The sequence below is a fragment of the Macaca nemestrina genome, chromosome 1 (assembly GCF_043159975.1).
Source record: "Macaca nemestrina isolate mMacNem1 chromosome 1, mMacNem.hap1, whole genome shotgun sequence".
Classification (NCBI taxonomy): Eukaryota; Metazoa; Chordata; class Mammalia; order Primates; family Cercopithecidae; genus Macaca; species Macaca nemestrina.
Genome location: NC_092125.1, coordinates 228,760,634 through 228,775,778, shown reverse-complemented (window position 1 = coordinate 228,775,778; position 15,145 = coordinate 228,760,634).

Here is a 15,145-nt window from a genome sequence, read left to right as displayed (position 1 = left end):
CCTAATCTTGTGGCCTTTCATTAATCTCACAAAGGCAGTTTCAGCCCCCAAACAAGGAGGGGATCCGTTTTGGAGAGGAACTAGGAACTATTATCATCCTTGCTTCATAGTTAAACTATAAACTAAATTCCTCCCATGGTGAGCATGGCCTATGCCCAGGACTGAGTGAGGACGGCCAGCCTGGGAGGCTAGAAGCAAGATGGAGTCCGTCATGCCAGATTTCTCCCACTGTCGTAATCCTGACAAAGGCAATTTCCAATCTAAGAGCATGCGTGTTCCTGTTATCAGATTACCCTGGGCTTTAAGCTCTGCTGGAAAATCCCCACCATTCTCACCCAAGTAACAGGTGCATGGTAGCCTGAGAGGAAACCCAGCTGGCTCCATAAAGGGATCACCTTGTCTCTACACATCTCCGCTTGCTGGGAGTTACGTTTGTGAGCTCATTACATCACCATTATGATCCTCAAGACCATCTGCCCGATGCAGAGGCTGCAAGTCAGGAGAGGTTGTGTCAAGGAGATTCATGCAGTGACCTTCATTGACAGCCTGCCCATGACAGGCACTGGGAACACGGCAATGAGCACAGCATCCCCCATCCTGCTTGTGTGGATGCTCCATGCTAATGGAGGGAGGCAGATGATGGCATGCGAACAACCACATAAATGTTATTTCCTGTAGTAGGGGAAGGGACTTCAAAACTGGATTTAAAAACTTAGAATAGCAATCATTGAAACAGGATTTATGAAGTTCTTAGGACATGATCAGAAGTGCCATGAGAATGGAGCTTTCAGAGATGCTTGACATGTAAGCTTCTTCTCTTAAAGACCTGGTGGTGTAACTGGTGAGCAAGTAGAATGTGTGCATGCACAACACACACCCACAACCATGTCTGAACATATGCATGTACTTTTACATGCACACACCTCAACACACACACATACACACACGTGCATAAACATGTGTATGTTTATAAAGCGAACTTGGAATCAGAACGTGGGCCAGTCTGTCCCAAGCAGCAGACCTGTCTCTCCACATTGACAAATTCTGATTGGTGCATTGAATACACAGTGCACATGCACACACATATACCCATACACACACATGCAAGTACATATATACACATGCATGCAGATACTATATATATATAATGACACATGCGTGCACATATACTTATGCACACATACAAATACACATGAATATATGCAGACATGTTCATGATCCACGTGCATGTGCACAAATACACATACACACATAAGCATTCACACAGTGCATAGGAACATACATATGTGGCGATACACCACACATGAATACAGATGCATACAAATACAGGAAAATATACATGTGCATGGCACACACACACATACACAAATATCTACAAATTCACATGTACACACTGGCACACCCAGACATGACATTTTCACTGCAAATAAAGGGGGATCTATATTTAGCTCCTGGATCATGACATGCACGCTCCAGTGTCCTCTCTCTCACTGTCATTTCACCATCTACCACCAGCGAGCCCCCAACTGGATAAATGTCCTCTGGCCTCTCCCTGGCCTGTCTGCTGACATCTGAGCATCCACACTAAGGTGACTCTAGCTGACAGACAGCCGCCGCTGACAGGAGCTGGGCAGCCCGGACATCATGTTGGGCTCTGAGTCAACCACCAGTCAGAATTTGTCAATGCTGAGAGACAGGTCTGCTGCTTGGGACAGACTGGCCCAGGCTCTGATTTCAAGTTCACTTTATAAATCCCTGCTTCATAAACTGACCTTTGACTGACGGTGTTATACTGAGTAACTGTGTGGAGATAACCTGCCAAAATATTATCCTTGGCACTGTCCCCCAGAGAGATGAATGTGCCATTTGCTGAACCCTGACTGCTGAGGCAGCATTTGCTCTGGAGGGAAAGTTGCTTTTCATTTATTAGGCTAAAAAATTATATGCCTGCATTAAGAGGTCTCCAAGCAAGCCTGGCAGATTAGAAACGCATGTTCATTCATTTGTCCATCCATCCACCCCTTAATTTATACACTGTTACTGGTGAGATCATAAATAGACTTAAACACACTGAGATAAGCACAGCACAAAAAGAAAGAGATATGTACATGAAATGTGTGTATTCAGTAGGCTCATTTGATTATGGTCAAGCTAACCTATATAATTGTGTGATGTCTGTGATATTGAAAAACAGGACATGAACAATGAAGACCAAATGGCAGGTTAGTGGCGGTTTATGAATCTCCACGGGATTATAGTTTGTCTCTCTGGAATAATCATCCAATTGGAACTTCACAGCAGCTTTGCCAAAACTACAGAGACATGGGGCCGGGGGGGTCAGGCCCGAACACAGCACCTGGCATATGGAAGGTGCTTAATAAGTACTCGTTGGATAAATGAAGGGGAATGAAAGAGAAACACCCAAGCCGGGGTGAATTAGGAGAACGTTAAATACTTTATCCCGGCTCTCATCTTCAGGGGCTTACAGACTGTATCAGTTTTCTATCTCTGTAAAACCTATTACCATGCATTTGGAGGCTTAAAACAACACATATTTATTTTCTCACAGCTTCTGTGGATCAGAAAAGCAGAGATAGCTTAGCCGAGCCCTGTGCTGTGGGACTCAGAGGCTGCAAACTAGGTGTCAGATGGGCTTTTTCATATGAAGGATTGACGGAATAAACCTGCATCCAAGCTCATTCCAGCTGTGTGTGGAATTTGCTTCCTTGTGGCTGTAGGACTGAGGCCCCAGCTTCTTGTTGACCGTCAGCTGAGGCCCCACACTGGTCCCAGAGCTGCCCACAGTGCACTGCCTTGTGGCCCCTTCACAGACTCTCAACACGGCAGCTTGTTTCTTCAAGGCCGGAAGGAGACTCTGACGTCAGAGAGGGCCTTCTCCCTTTCGTAAGGACTTCCACTCCGTCATGTCAGGTCCACCCTGGAAAATCTTCCTTTAGATGAACTCAAAATCAGCTGATGAGGAACCTTATTACGTCTGCAACATTTCTGCACCTTTGTCGCATTCTATTGGCTAGAGGCAAGGCAGAAGTTCCTTTGCACTCACAGGGGAAAGGATTTTATAAGGGCATGACTCACTGGGGGTCACCCTAGGAAGTCACAGCACATCAGAGATTAAAAGAGCTTAAATGTCAGTTGAGCTCAACCCCTTCACCCCTTCAACTCCCCCTGCCATGCCCACTCCAGTACAGGGAGGAAAACAGACCCATTTGCTCAGGTGGCATCTTCTATGCTACTAAGACCTCACCCTGGATGGATGAGCAGGACTCTGTAGGGAAATTCCAACAGAATTCCTCAAGCTCCCCACTTTGTAGGTACAACTGGATTTACCTCCAGACCAATGGTGCAGAAAAGATGGCGATCCCAGAACCTGGAGCTCAGGGCCCACCATGAGGCCCTAAGCAAGCTAAGAGACTAGGCTAAACATAACCAGGCTCCAGGGAAGCCCAAGACTCATCCCTGAGCCTCACACCTGTTCCTGACCTCTAGCCAGAGGGAGCTGGGAGCATCACCTGCAGGGAGGGAGGAGTGACTACAGACAACCTGTGACTGGCCAGCTGCCCTCAGGTCTCACTGTCCTTCCAGGTCCGTGTCTGCCTCCTGCAGGTCCTTATGAAGCCACCCATGAAAACAAGACAGGACAGAGACTTTGTCAGTTTGGGCGAAGGCATGGCTTTGCCCAGACCTGCTGCGCTGGGCCCTGCCTTTTCCAAGGGTCTTCTCAGACCCCAGCCACCCTGCTCCACTGGGTCCTTGGTTTCTGGGAGTCCTAAGACAGGTTGGACCTGTCAAAGGGAGCTTTTCTCAAAGGAAAACCAAACTAACCACAATTGTGTTTGCATCTCGTATTGATGGAGCCAGGTGCCAGTCCAGGCGCCCAGGACTTCACTTCTCTCTTCACACCCATCGTGTTGTTTAATTCACACAACAACCTTGGGATGAAATTTCTGTCCATTTCCACATTGCTCTGGTGAGAAAGCTGAGGCTCAGAGAGATCTGTGCCACCCACAGCCAGTCACTGTCAGCACAGTCTCGAGACCATTTGGGGTCTAGAGCCCATGCGTGATCTTCACTGCTACTTTGTAAGCTAGAGAGATGCATGTGGAGCTTCCCAGGCGGTGGTCTGCCAGGCCCCCCACCTGCCCTACTATCCACCTGTGACCCCTTCTCTTACCCTAACCCCAAGAGATGCCACCTCCTGTGAGTGCTGCCTGGCCTTGGCACTCCTGACATACTCATCCTCCATGATTGAGCACCTCTGAGAGTTGAGCACTCGCAGGGGCGGAGGTTGCAGCTGTCAACACAACACACAGGGGCTGGGCCTCCTGGAGGCTCTCTCCTGAGTCCTTTGTTCCTTCCTTCCTTCAATGTTTGTTGAGCGTCCGTTAGATCCTAGAGTGGAGGGGCCAGTGGCCATCCTGGGAACTGGGAAAGCAAACGGACAGTGTGAGTCCTGCTCTCAGGGGGCTCTGGCTGGTGGGGACACAGATGCCAGAAAGGACTCACCCAGGTGGTGTGGAGTGGGGACGTGTAAACGGAGCAGGGAGGGGTCTTGGGGCTGGGAACTCTTGACAGCCACAACCCTGAGCCCTTCCTGAGCTCCTGCTTCCCACTGGAAGGAAAGGAATGACCCAGATGGCATCATGAACACTCTCCCTCCAACGGGCACATGGCCCCTCAAAACATGACCTTGCCCGCCCCCCCAGCCACCATCACCTTGACTTCCCACTGAAGTACTTGCCCACACACCATCTGAGGAGTCCCTGTGTCCCCTGCAGACTCCTCACACACTCACTGTTTACACCCACTGCCACTTCCTTTCCTCTCCAGGGATCCCCTTGCTTCCTGGGTGGCAGGTATCCAAGAGAGCCCTAGGATCAAAGCCCCATAGCCACACCGTCCTATCCTCAGCCTGGGCAATGGTGGTGGGGATGGCAAAATTCACCTGCTTTCTTGGCCTCCCAGGAAATGCTGCTTGGATCCGAATTCAGGGACAGTCTGGAGTCATTTGACCCCAAATGGAAGAAGGGCAATCCTGGTCTCTTATTTTTGCACTCACACTGTATTGCTCTGCTTCCATACTCATTTTACTTGCCAGCCTAAGCTCCCAAAAGACTTTAACTTTTGGAAAGAGCAAAGGACAAAGGTCACCACCTTTCAATTATTCAAAAGTCTTCATTCAATCAATATCCATTCACTCCACAAATATTTACTGAGCAAATTACAGCAGCTTCTATGGGCTCTTCCCTAAGAGCAGATACAGAATGACCTAAAGCAATGGCAAGGCTTCTAATCACAAATACTCCATCAATAGGTCAAATCGTTCAAAAAACCATCTATTCACTTCTCACAGCTACTGAAAATGCTCGGTAAAATCCAACATTCATTTTTGATAAAACTTAGTGAGCTAAAAATGGAAGGCTATTTCTGCCTCATGATAACAAATAGATATCTTAAGCCAGTGAGTGTTATATTTAATGCCCAGGGTCTTTTTTTATAAGTTAAATATTTAACTAAATATACAGAATTCTCCAATTTTGAACAAATGGATTTTACAAGTAAAATCCTATTAAAAATCAATGGAGAAAACAGCATTCAATTTTTCATTTCTGCATTTGGGGGTGATAGGTGATTTCTGTACGTTTTCTAAATTATCTTCAGTTGTTTTAAAATCAGCTCTAGATTACCAGCATGCAAGAGGCCCCTTTAGAGATGGGGTGGTCCAGTCTCTTCACTGCATGAGTGTGAGGGAAGAGGCTGACTGGCTGCAGCAAGGACAGGCCTGGCCAGCGGGGAGGGGCAGAGAGGACACACATGTCGGCTGAAGGTTTGGGTCCATTTGGCCTCACCGTTCCCTGGCCCGGTCCGCTGTACAAGAGCCCTTCTGAAAGCCAGACCAAGAGTCAATGACCTAAGTGGGCCTTTCTTGCGGAGCAAATATTTCACTCCCTCTTGCTGTGTCCCAGTGACATGCAGAGGCTTTGTGTGTGCAGGGAGTGAGCACACATCAGCCCCGGAGGCAATTTAGTTAAAGTCATTGGATTGCTGTCTCCACAGGATTAATTCCGGGCCTCCTGACAGATGCTCACTCAGCCTATTTCTCACCAAAGTCCTCAGTCACACATCTTGTTACAGTCGTGTCATCTGGGTAACACCGTGGTAGTCCTGCCCTGTGACGATGCTGTTTCCTAGGCCGTCATATTGCACATCAGGTCAAATCAGCCGAGCTGCCCGTGTGTGGTCCATACCTGTGTCCAAACTGAAGGCCACCAGACTGGAACCTCCATCCCACTCCTGTCCACAACCATGCCATTGAGGGAGCCAGCAGCTAAGAAAAGTCTAGAGATGGTCTATTAGGGAGTCCATGGGAATCTGGGAGCTCCTCTGAGCACGTGGAGTATCTGAGCTGTGGTCACCATTGGGACTACGATGCCACTGGCTGATTCACCAAAATGACCGGTTCCTGGTCAGCCCCTCCCCTGCCTTGCCATGAAGGCTAAATGGAAAAACAAGAGTCAGACACATGTTGATTCTCTGACCGCCCCTTGCCTAGACCTCTGTGCAGCCAGCCAGGGATGCCATAGAACCAGCTCGTGGTTGAAGAACATGTGAGCTCTGGACGAGGCAGGGTCTGACCACAAAAACAAAACACACGCCAGGCCTTTGGATTGAGAAAGCTGATTATGGGAGATGGCTGGAATGTTGTGAGCAGAGCTGAATGCACACCTAGAGAAAGAAGCTGGCCCCGAGACTGGCCACCGTAGAAAGCTCCTGCTACCCCCAGGACTGGATGGACAAAGGCCAGGGGTATTCTTACTGGAGTACAGAGAAGCAGGAGAGACGCCCTGGACCTTCTCTTTTTCCCACCCTCCCATCTCCCACAGTGGTTCCCATTGGACAGCTGTCAGCCAGATGACAAGGAAGTCAAGGGAATTTCGTCTGCAAGTGGTACTCCCTCCCCCCAGCACAGAGCAAACTCAAGATGAACAGGAAGGGATCAGTGCTAAAAGGAAAATGGCCCACACAAGTTACTTGAGAATATGTTATTAACCACACGATCCATTAAATTCTAAATGGTGCCATGCTGACTGTAAGGTAACAGAAGACCAGAGGAGGACAGAGAATGTTATGAGTAAGAACTTTCTGGGGCATTCTCCTAGAGAAGATACTAGAAAACCGAGTCCTGCTGTCAATCAAGAAGAACAAAGACTAGGAAGAGTTAGACCCCCCACCACCACCACCTTCATCGGTAATCTCCCAAACTGACATATCTACTAAACCCCAAACCCCGTCCAGCAACAGAAGGCCTCCTGGGTTACTTTAGTTTTGGACTAGGGGGGTACAAAATCCTCCTCTTAGAAATGTTCCTCTGCACATTGGTTTTCATCTATGAAACGGAACGATAGCACCTTCAGGAGCCACTGCATACACCCCATGAGTGCTGCCCTATGCAACTCCGGGGACCCCTTACTGAGACTACCCCAGGTCCAGTGAGCTGGAGCTCAGAGCAGACACAGCCCAGCCCCCTGCAGGCACCACAGCCTGCCTTGCACCTGTGGGGTGATCCTGAGAGTTGGGCAAGGTGATGACTCCCTGCTTCCATCACATGAGCTGCCCTTAAAATCAGGACCTAGACTGATCTAGGTGTGCTTACCACCTAGAGGCAGGAGCTGAAGGAGGAGCCCCCATCTCTGGACAGGGAAACCGGAAAGAGAGCCCAGAAGGGCTGGACACCCCACCTCCCACCCCTTCCCCAGAGCTCAACAGTCAGATGTCCTGGAAGAGGCAATGTTCTCAACACAGCAAAAAACCAGTAAAATACTGCTATTTTATGGGTCCAACAGGAAGGCTGAGAGAGGAAGACACTGCGCCCCCAGGAGCCTCCTGGGCAGCTCTCGGTGACATAGAATGGCCATTCTTCTTCAGCACCCACCCGATAGGTCAAATGTTCTGACTCATTTTTGGCCAACCTCACCACATTTTAGGAAGTTTCCTCCCTGGATCTCAGGCCTCCTTGGATCCGAGAGGGAGCTGCGTTGCAAGGAAAGATAGCTTGTACATTTGTATCTGCATTGAAAACAACTCCCAAGGGGTTAAAATCCGATTACCGCCTGAATGGAACTCTGCTTCTCCATTCTCAATTAATTACCAGCACTCCCATTTTGCACCTCTTCTTTCTTCCCCTCACATGTTCCCAGAATACGAAAATTGCTGTGCAAATCATCTCAGTTGAGAAAAAGAAGTGGGTAAACATATTTATCTTGGGATAGGGAGGTCAGCTCCACACCCTGTTGGAGTAGGAGGGATGTTCCATGATCCACAGGCGTGGACGTGGAGAGGATGGGAAGCAAGAAGACTCCAACGCAGGGACTGCCCTGGTAACGGACCCCATGGAGACGAGTTTCTAATCTGTGCGTCAGGGGACTCAGAAAGGCAAGGATAAATGCTATTGTTCCAGAAGCAGGAAAATGGTGGAAGATGGTGAAGCATGGACTGTGCTGCATCTCTCTGTCCTTGGCTTCGGAATGCAGCATCGGGCTGTCCTCACAGACTTCACCTCCTAATTACTCTTTGTTCAAACTAATGCAAGTGCGAGTTCTGCTCCCTGAGCACACACTGGCTGACGCGTCGAAGCAGGCCACCTGGCAGGGGAAGCTTCTGGGATGAAAAGTGTGCCAAGAATAGCCCGTCAAGGGCAAGCATCACGTAGAGAGGATCAATAATCCATTGACCTCAAGTCCCGCTCCTCCTCGTGTCTGCAGAGTAGCGGGGAAGGGTGGTCAATGAGGTCAAAAAAGACAAAGAAAGGACGGGGCGTCTGGGGCAGGCGTGGACGACTCTCCTAAGTCAGGAACCTGACGCTGGTGAAAACTCAGGAGGTTCTGTGGGGAGAACTGATGACCACATCACCGGGCACTCAGCACACAGACAATCAGGATCAGCTCTCTGGAACATCTCAGCATAGGAGATGCAAGATAGACATGCCCGGGTTTGTCTTCTGTGCCAGACCCAGGGCACAGCCCAGCCTGATTAGTCACAGGCACACAGGAGCTCTCTCCTCCAGGGATGGGAGCAGATGGGAAGTGGATTCCTGGCCTTGGGTTTCTCCCTGTCTCTGTGGTTTGAGAACATGATATTCTCACTTTCCCAGAATCCCTGGCTGGACAACTGGTCTTTCCAAGAGTCTGCATGAGACAAGGGAAGGGAATGAGATGGAAGAGAAATAACCTCCGGGGGCCTATCGGGTCTAGGATTCTCCGGGGCAACTGACAGGACTAGATCAGAAGAGGAGGAAGGGAATCAGTGAGCATTTCCCAGGAACTGGACTAAACACCCCTCCACAGATGGCTCCTTCAGTGCTCGTGAAGATGAGGACACCACAGGAGGGAGGCTTTTAACCCCCTAAAAATGAGGAATCACAGAGGGAGCGCTTGGGAGACTTGTGCAATCCACAGCTAGGTCAGAGTGGAGGGAGGACTGGAAAGCAAGACTGTGAGCTCTGAGCACTTTCTCTACCCCATTCTGCCTCCCAAAGATATACACCCGAGGAGGTGAGGGCACGAGAGCTGGTGTGCGCGGACAGACCGCAGAGCCACAAGGCTGGGCATTCTTCTTCCTGGACATCCCCTGGTCCCCACTGGGAATAGCCTTGGAGCCCCCAGGGGATCTCGACATCACCCCTGCAGCCACCGGTCCATCTTCAAGCCCCCAGAATGCAGAGGAACCTCGGGGGCAGTCAGTGCCAAACATCAGCCTCCCAGGACTCCAGATCCCAGGGTGACTGAGGCCTTCCTGAGAGGGGAGAGCCCCCATCAGGTTGGCTCACAGCCCATGGAGCGGCTCCAGAGCCACTGTCCTGAGGACTTGCAGGCTGTTTTTGGTTTTCAGAGTCACTTCTCCAGCTCTTCTGCAAACGCAGAACAAATTTAGAGCTGCTATTTATTGCTTACAATGTGCCCAGATATTGTGCAATAATTTTTTTTCAATTCTCATGATAATGCTGTGAGATAGGTATATTATTCCTATTTTATTTTATTATTCTATTTTACATTTGAGGAAACTGAGATCCAGAGATGAAAAAATAAACTAATAAGTGAGAGGGTGAGCACCAGAGTCCAGGTCTGTCTTATTCCAAATACATGCCCATCACCATTTGGCCACAATTCAGTGCTGTGTAGCTCTCTTAAAGATACATGACACAGGCCAGGGGCAGTGGCTCACGCCTGTAATCCCAGCACTTTGGGAGGCTGAGGCAGGCGGACTACCTGAGGTCAGGATTTCGAGACCAACCTGGCCAACATGGTGAGACCCCGTCTCTACTAAAAATACAAAAAGTTAGCCAGGTGGGGGTGGTGCACACTTGTAGTCCCAGCTACTCAGGAGGCTGAGGCAGGAGAATCACTTGAACCCGCGAGGTGGAGGTTGCAGTGAGCCAATATTGCGCCATTGCACTCCAGCCTGGGCAACAGAGTGAGACTCTCTCTCAAAAAAAAAAAAAAAAAAAGATAATACATATCATGTGTGCACACGTACATATCCATCACATTTACAGATTATACAAATATGAGTGTGTATATATTCTATATATACATATATACTGTATGTTCCTAAGTACGTATACACATTATACATATCATATAAAATAAATGAATACCTTTTAATTTACTTACACACATTCATTTCTATAAGGATTCAGTTTAGACAGCAGAATGATATTATATTTTTTAGATAGCTTGAGCATTTTAATTCAAATTATTTTTATAATGACGTTACTTCAATAAGCAGAATTATAAAGCTAGGTATAAACTGCTTATGATTATAGCTCTTATACAACTATAGAAACAAAATTAATTTACAATTCAAATACAAGCAAAACCATAAAAATAATAAAATTCAAATTAACATCACAAAGGTGACGGATGGTGCTGTTGGCTGAAACCAAATAGCCTGTGTTGGGTGAGAAAGGTGTCTTGGTGTAGCCTAAGTTTGATAAATCAGCTTGGGTCTTTTGCTTTCGAGCATGATGGACCACCAATTAATTCATCATTAACATTGTTTTGGTTTCTTTTTTAACAATGAATTCATTTTTAACCATTGATCTGTTGTTTTTCTGGACCCACCAATTTAAACAAGGCAACGCAACATCCATTATTGGAAGAAGACATTTTTAAATACGGTTTAACTTGGAATCCTTGTTTAATGGAGCCAAGTAGATCCAGGTGAGAGCTGTGTTGGCTTCAGAGACGTGCGTAAGAGCTAGGGCGGTCAATTTCAGCCCATGGGTCACTGTGGGGCCCTCAATCTCCTGTCTTTCCTTTATGTCTGTGCTCTTCCCCAGGTTCACAGCAAGTGGGGTGCCCTTCACTGAGCCCTAACAACGCGGAAAATGCACGCAATGCAGGAACGGAGACCACTGTTCGGTGTGAAACTGCCGTCATAGAGGATGCAGATGGCCCTCCTTGTTCTAGGTTGCAATTAATTGAAAACACATTGTTTATAAAGGGATCCGTGAACTTCTCAGGCTCCTCGGATACCTCTGCAGCCCCTTCTCCTGCCTGAGTCTGAGAAATTCTGCTTTGTGCTGGGAGGCATAACAAGTCACAAATTGCCTAAAAGCTAGCTCAGAACTTCCAGCAGGTGTCCAGGGACAGAAAGACAACATTCGACATTCAGCTCCAGAGGCATCTTACTGGAGTGTTTGTTACAGATTCTTTCCTTCGGTAACAATATGGCTCTAATTAGACATAAAAGGGGGGTTGCTATGGTGGGCATCCCGGCCTGGCTGTGGCTCTGCTGTCTGCTACTTGGAGTCACACTGGGACACTGGGGTAGGAAGCATAGGCTGGTGAATGGACTGTGGGCTCCATTATCCAACCAAGGAACTGGCCAACTGACATCTCCCCTATCAATCGGGCTGCTTGGGCTGCTGCAAATACCCTAGATTGTGGGCTTAGACAAGACATGCATTGCCTCACAGTTTGGAGGTTGGCAGTCTGAGGTCAAGGTGCTTGACTTCTTGGCTTGCAGACACCTGTCTTCTTCCTGTGCCCTCACAAGGTCGTCTCTCTGTGTGTCTGCGTCCTAATCTCCTCTTCTTATACGGAAAACAGTCCTGTTGAGTTAGGGCCCACCCTAATGACCTCAATTTGATGTAATGACCTCTTTAAAGATCCTATCTCCATACACAGTCACATCCTCATGCACAGGGGTCCAGGACTTTAACACACAAATTTGGAGGGCACACAATTTGGTCCATAACAGCGGGTGAAGACCCCTGACACCTGTTTGACAGATAGCTCCCAACAGCCGACCACAATGTCTCCTTTTAGAGAGGGTGACTACACTACCATGTGACTTGAGATGCTGTCCATTGGAAGGAGGTGCTGTGTTACGCCTGAGAGGCTCAGAACCGTCTGAGTGAATCAGAACCTTTTCTGCACACAGTGGCCATTAGTAGTCTAAGCACATGAAAAGGAAATCTAAGCATTTCTCTAATTACTGCAGGTTAATTAGTTCTCCTCACCATTTTAGGAAAGAAGAACCACTTGAGTACAACATAAATCACTGAAATCCACTCTCTACCTGGCACGAGCTTGTGGGAGGAGGGCTCTCCAAGAGTGAGGATGCCAGTGGTCCCCGCTTCCCTGCTTTCCCCTGAATCTAAAAGGGTTGGGCAGTCCTGGCACAGCGCTGACAATGCTGAATAGGCGGGGGAAGACTGGGGCGGGGGGCAGTGGGTAGCCACTGCCCCAAGATGGCGACAAGGGGCTTAAACACATTTTTCAAAGCAGATTCCCAAAGGCTGGGTCAGAATTGCTAGGAACAGAGGGAGAAGTTTATAGCTATTGCCTATTATGCCATCCCAACCTCTAATCCCAGAGCAGTGAAACGGAGCCGGCTTGCCCATAGACTGTCTCCACATCCCCACTCATCAGGAGGCCCAGGCTGACCCACTGAACTGTGGTCTGGCAGCAGCCAGCCCCAGGTCTCAACACCAGCGTCCCTTGTCACCAGCTGGTTCCATGAGTCCACAGGAGGGTTTGTAAAATGCTCCCCAAGGAACACAAACCGAGGTGGTAGGAGGGGATGGTGATGGGGGTTCTGACTCAAGTGCCATAATAAGCTCACCAAGGTTGAGCAGATTTTCCTGAATGAATGCTTCATTTGCTGTGTGCCCTTAGGACACTTTTCCAGAGCATGTGTGTGTGTGTGTGTGGTGTGTGTGTACTGTGTGGCATGTGTGTGGGGGGTGTGTGTGTGTGTGTGGTGTGTGTGAAGGGGGTGTGTGGTGTGTGTGTGTGTGTATGTGGTGTGTGGTGTCTGTGTGTGTGGTGTGTGTGTGTGTGGTGTGGTGTGTATGTGGTGTGTGGTGTCTGTGTGTGTGGTGTGTGTGTGTGGTGTGTATGTGGTGTGTGGTGTCTGTGTGTGTGGTGTGTGTGTGTGGTGTGGTGTGTATGTGTGGTGTGTGTGTGGGGGTATGTGTGTGCAGTGTGGTGTGTGTGTATGTGGTGTGTGTGTATGTGGTGTGTGTGTGGTGTGTGTGTGTGTGGTGTGGTGTGTATGTGTGGTGTGTGTGTGTGGTGTGTGTGTGTATGTGGTGTGTGTGGGGGGTGTGGTGTGTGTGTAGTGTATGTGGTGTGTATGTGTGGTGTGTGTGTGTGTTGTGTGTGTGTTGTGTGTGGGTGGGGGGTGTGGTGTGTGTGTAGTGTGTGTATGTGGTGTGTATGTGTGTGGTGTGGTGTGTGTGGGTGGGGGTGTGGTGTGTGTGTGGTGTGTGTATGTGGTGTGTGGTGTGTGTGTGTGGTGTGTGTGGGTGGGGGGTGTGGTGTGTGTGTAGTGTGTGTATGTGGTGTGTGTGTGGTGTGTGTGGGTGGGGGGTGTGGTGTGTGTGTAGTGTGTGTATGTGGTGTGTGGTGTGTGTATGTGGTGTGTGTGAGTGGGGGGTGTGGTGTGTGTGTGGTGTGTGTATGTGGTGTGTGGTGTGTGTGTGTGGTGTATGTGGGAGGGGGATGTGGTGTGTGTGTGGTGTGTGTATGTGGTGTGTGGGGTGTGTGTGTGTGGTGTATGTGGGAGGGGGGTGTGGTGTGTGTGTGGTGTGTGTATGTGATGTGTGGTGTGTGTGTGTGGTGTATGTGCGAGGGGGGTGTGGTGTGTGTGTGGTGTGTGTATGTGGTGTGTGGGGGGTGTGTGTGTGTGTGTTTAGTTCTGACCTACTTTGCTTGTTTTGCAGAGGAGCAAGCCCATGCAGCTCCCGGGCTGCTCTTTTGGACGTGGAGCTCCTGCCGCCACCTTCAGAATGAGGCCTCTGCCTGCTTTAAGAACTTCGCATGGAGCCGAAGGGTAGAAAATAGACGTGCAAACAGTGAGGATGCAGGTCTCACAGACTGCAGAGACCACCTGTGATGAGACCCTAACGGAGAACGAAATTGGAACGGGAAATGACAGAAAGCAGGCAGAGGCTTCCCATTAAACATGATGGATGGAACACACATACTTACCACAGCTCTCTCCCCAAATGCACCAGAATTACAACACAGGGATAAAAGAGGCATAAACACACAAGGACAAAGAAATCCAGTGAGGATATCTCAGAGGACTGAGCTGACACAGCTTGGGAAAGAAAAAGCAGATGATAAAACGGTGACAGGCTTAGTCTAGCAGGAAAACTACGATCTAAGTCTGCAGGGGAGGAGGTGGACCCATTTGTTTCAAAGCCTCCTAGAAAAGCTCTGAGATCCCAGGTACCAGTTGATGCTCAGGTAGGGAGGAAAATAGAATGAAAGCTGAAAATTTGGGGATGCGTTTGCACAGGAGCAGTTTGGCCCCGAGACTGCCCCTGTCCCCATGTAATCCATGTAATCAAGGGACTGTCCATCTCCTCTCCCAGCTAAAATGGGGGGTCCTGGTCTGGAGGAGGTGGCATATCTGAGAACAAGGATAAAACACGGAACTAAAAATAGTGCAAGTCTGCATGCTGGGCAGGGAAGGCCCACATCACCCCTCTGTCTGCTCCCTGATGTTGAAGAACAAACCCCATAACCCCAGACATCAGACACTTCCCTAGGAAGGCCGACGGGCTCACCCATGTGGCCAGCCAGGTCAGCCATGGGAACCTCAGCAGGGAGCA